Source organism: Myotis brandtii, unplaced genomic scaffold (assembly GCF_000412655.1).
Source record: "Myotis brandtii unplaced genomic scaffold, ASM41265v1 scaffold154, whole genome shotgun sequence".
Taxonomy (NCBI): Eukaryota; Metazoa; Chordata; class Mammalia; order Chiroptera; family Vespertilionidae; genus Myotis; species Myotis brandtii.
Window position 1 is genome coordinate 8,751,928 of NW_005355584.1, and position 4,166 is coordinate 8,756,093.

At 40.1% G+C, this 4,166-nt stretch overlaps 1 protein-coding gene across 2 annotated transcripts in view; it reads left to right on the forward strand.

Moving 5' to 3' along the window:
* The first annotated feature begins 2,416 nt into the window (after window positions 1-2,416).
* The window catches only part of ADNP2 (ADNP homeobox 2), a 25,013-nt gene continuing 23,263 nt past the window's right edge, over window positions 2,417-4,166 (forward strand). The window contains exon 1 of one of the 2 annotated variants that reach the window (XM_014535936.1): window positions 2,417-2,638. The gene's annotated coding sequence lies outside the window, so the exon portion shown is untranslated. The remainder of the gene's footprint in view (window positions 2,639-4,166) is intronic. The other variant, XM_014535934.1, reaches the window with a different exon arrangement.

Consider the following 4,166-nt stretch of genomic DNA (forward strand, 5'->3'; position numbering starts at 1 on the left):
CAGTGGGCGGGGGTGGGGGACGTGGGGGACGGAGAAGGGAGAGGGGGGCGGCCCCTGCACAGCGCACCCCGCGCAGTCCGGGTTCCTCAAGCTGTCCCGGGACCAGCCCTGAGTGACCGCGAAAGTGGGCCATGAAGATGCGGTCACTCCTTAGTCTGCCCCGTGGTATTTCCACCCAGAAGAAAAGGACTGTGTGAACAACACCCGACGGCGAATCCCTGTACCTTCACCCTTGAGCGTTTGGTGTGAATATTGATGATTTATATGCAGGTGTTCACATTAAAATTTTAACTTTTCATATGCCGGTGCCGTCTGCGTTGACGTAGTTTGCAAAATTTCTGCAAACATTTGGCTTGGGGATGTCCGAGATTTTAACTGCCAGTTCGAATCGTGCCCAGTTGCATAATGGGAAATTATTACATATTTTAACTACTTTTTTTGCATTTGAATGAGAGACTTGCCTGAATGCTGTTAAAACTCGCTGTGATGAGAAGGTGTGCAGGTTTTTATCAAAAAGGAGGGCTTGGAGTCCAGGTCGGCGTCGGTGTGGAGAGCGCTTGTGGGAGAGAGAAGCTCACCTGAAAGCAGGGTCGTGGGAAGTGCGTGTTCATCTCTGGTTGGAGTCAAGTAACGGATCAACTTAGAGCTGCTCCTGGAGAGTCGGCCAAATAGTGAACAAACTTTATTTCGTTTGGAGCGGGGACCTTGTGGAGCCTGTGTTCTTGGTTTTGTTAATCCTCACCGAGGATATTTTTCCATTGATTTTAGGGAGCGTGGGAAGGAGGGGGGGAGAGGGAGAAACATCGGTGTGAGAGAGAGACATCAATTGGTTGCTGCCCTGGCTGGGGCCGGATCAAGCCCCCAGCGGAGGTACTTGCCCTTGACTGGAACCAATCACAGACCCTTCAGGCTGCAGGCGGACACTCCATCCTCTGAGCCAAACCGGCGAGGGCATATGTTTTTGGGCTTTTTTTTAAAGCCCCTTATTCCAATGCTTGTGACATTTCATTTCGATTTTTAGAATTAGATTCATAGCAGACTCAATGCGGATATTCTAAGTGCTTTTCTTGTGTTAACTCACCCTCACAACTACTTCATGGAGTAGGTTGTACTTTCCCTGTTTCACAGGTAGGCAACTGAGGCCCAGGGATTAATTTGCAAAAGATTGCACAACTAGTAAACTGTGGAGTTGATGGGAACTGGAGCAGAATGGCTCCAGAATCCTTGCTGGTGAGATCCTTGTGCTGTGTTGTCTCTCAAGTGAAATTCTTTTAGAAGTTAGATTTCATAGGAACTCAAACGAAAGTTCTGTCGCTTAAAAGGTATTTATTATCTGATTGACTTTATGTTTTAGAGTGTATTTTTTTTTTTTACCTAATGACGTATTTTTAAATGGTCATGATACTAAACAACAAAGGAAAACCCTTTAAGTGCCTTTTTGGGAAATAACAGTTTCTGGTACATATCAGTGGACTTTTTGGTAGGTCCATATCTACCACACGGTGAAATTAAAATTAATTTAGTATGAACTGAAATAGGTAGATTAGTGCAGCTGCATTAGCCTGTGGTTTCCTAATACACATTTTTTTACAGATGTACAGATTTAACAGTACAAAGAATATATAGAGAACAGCATTATTAGAGGATCTATAAATATGAAAACAGTTTCTTTCCTCGTTAATCCACTAGGCATTTTGTATGGAATCTTGCATCTAGGAATGGATAAAATGTATAGTATTTTGGAATGAAAAATTATGGTAAAACTCAGCTTCCTTTTCCCCAAAGTGATTGGCAGCAGTAGACCAGGGCTCTTGAAAGGTTATGAAACTTTTATAATTTACCTATGTTTTTTTGTTATCCTTAAACAGCTAGCAAACTGCTAGAAAGGGGAAGTTTTTTTTAATGCTTGTTTTGGGAGAAATCACAATAACAATGATGAGGGAATGGGGGCACTTTCTATTAGGTCTCAAGCTGGTGTGGTCGGCACATACCCAGGTTGCCCCAATGCCCAGTGGGGGATGTGCAGGGGACAGCCAATCAATGATTCTCTCTCATCGTTGATTTTCTCTCCCTCTCCTTTCCTCTTTGAAATAAAAATATATATTTTAAAAATTTCCTATTCAAATTTTTTAAAAACATTAACAGTAGAGGCTCTTTAGTTTCTCCAATTTGAAAGACTTTATTATAATGCATTAATCTGCAGGTATTTGAGAATGCTCAGTCTTGTACTATGGTATCAAAAACTTAGTAAGAGAAAGAATTGTTAATTAAGTATTAATGAAAATAAAGTATTTGGATCAGCATATATTTTATAAAAATAAATTGTGTGCTACTTATTTTACTCAATATCCTCATATTTCTTACATTTGCAGAAATTACTTTGCAAACCATGACCTCTTGGTTCATAGGTTGATGCTCAACCACTGAGCCACACTGGCTGGGACTAGTCTCCAAATTTAAAACAGAAGACTGACAATTCCTGGCCTTGTTCCTAAGCCTTGAATGGGTTACTATAGAATCTGTTTAAAACTTGCTCAATCACAACTTCATTTCAGTATCCTCTTCCTGAGTCAGCCATTCTTCAACGGACCCCAGGAACCAGCCTATGAAATCAGCCTGTCCCAAAACTGCTGCTCAGGCAAGTCCACCAATCCCTGTTCTCCATGCTTCTCAGAATCCTGTAATAAGATTAGTGCTTGCTAGATAAGGCCAGACTTATTTGCAAGCAACAAACTTAACTTCCTTAGCATACAGAGGACAGTGGAACTTTAAGGAGTAAATGAAAGCAAGTCTGAGTAGAAAGCATCTGATAGAAATTTTTGTTGAGCCTTGCTCTGGCTAAAGAAGACAGTCTGGGCTGGAAAGTCACCTTGTACATACTTTTTAAAGAAAGCCATCATGAGGTTCTTGACAGCTCCTCTGTTAGATGATGCTGTTGAAGGCTGGAACCCAATTCAGTGTATTTACTTTTTTTTAAGTATGTTTTTATTGATATCTGAGAGAGAGAGAGAGAGAGAGAGAGAGACATCAATGATGAGAGAGACATTGATCAGCATTGGCTTAATTACCTTTTGCCAAATATATTCAGACTTTTCCTCCTTTACCTCAATAATTTTTGATGCTGATGTGTTCACCTGGAACATCTTGGGCTCCACCTCTGCAACCTTCCATAGCCATTCCATTTTGAACCTCCATAGCCCTTTCCACATGTCTCATGACTCTTAACGTTTTATATTACCCTTTTTGTTAATTTATTATAAACATTTGCTATGTATTATGCTCTGTGAAAGGCCCAGCCATGCAAATAAAACATGATTCCTGCCCTGAAGCTTAGTCTAATAGAGAAAATAGATACATAAATAGATAATTACCACATAGTGAGATGAATGCAATGAGAGATGTATAAACTTGTTACTCTGGGGATTCCTAGGAGGGGTGCATGGTGGAATTGCTGACTCATAGAAATTGTCATTTAAAATCTTGGGAGATACTGCCAAATTGCTGTCTAAACATGTAGAACTTACAATTTTTCTACTTATCTTCACTACTAGTGGATATTATCAATCTTTAATATTGCCCCCCCTCATTTGAAAGTAGGTTGCCAAACAAGATGCCACATTACCCCAAGTATTGTCTGTTACCTACAAATAAGAACATTCTCCTACATATCCAGAACACAACCATCAAATCAGGAAATCAATACATTATCACCATTGAAGTTTTGCCAGTTCCAATAATATTTACAGTAAAAGAATCTAGATAGAATTGCACATTTTATTTAGTTATTTTGTTTCTTTTGATCTGGAACAGTTCCTTAGTTTTTCCTTCTATGATCTTTTTAAGTGTATAATTCATTGTTTTTTTAAATACATTCACAGAGTTGTACAACCATCACCACAATTTAATATTAGAACATTTCCAGCATCCACCCACCACAAACCTATCTGTTTGCAGTCAGTACCTCTTCCCACCCTGGCCAACCACTAAGCTACCCTTCATCTCTGTAGATTTGTCTTTTTTTTCTTTATTTTTTAATTAAATCTTTATTGTTCAGATTATTACATTTGTTCCTCTTTTTTTCTCCCCTCCTCCCAGTTCCCACCCCCCCCTCCGCCCTCACTCCCCACCCACTGTCCTCATCCATAGGTGCACGATTTTTGTCCAGT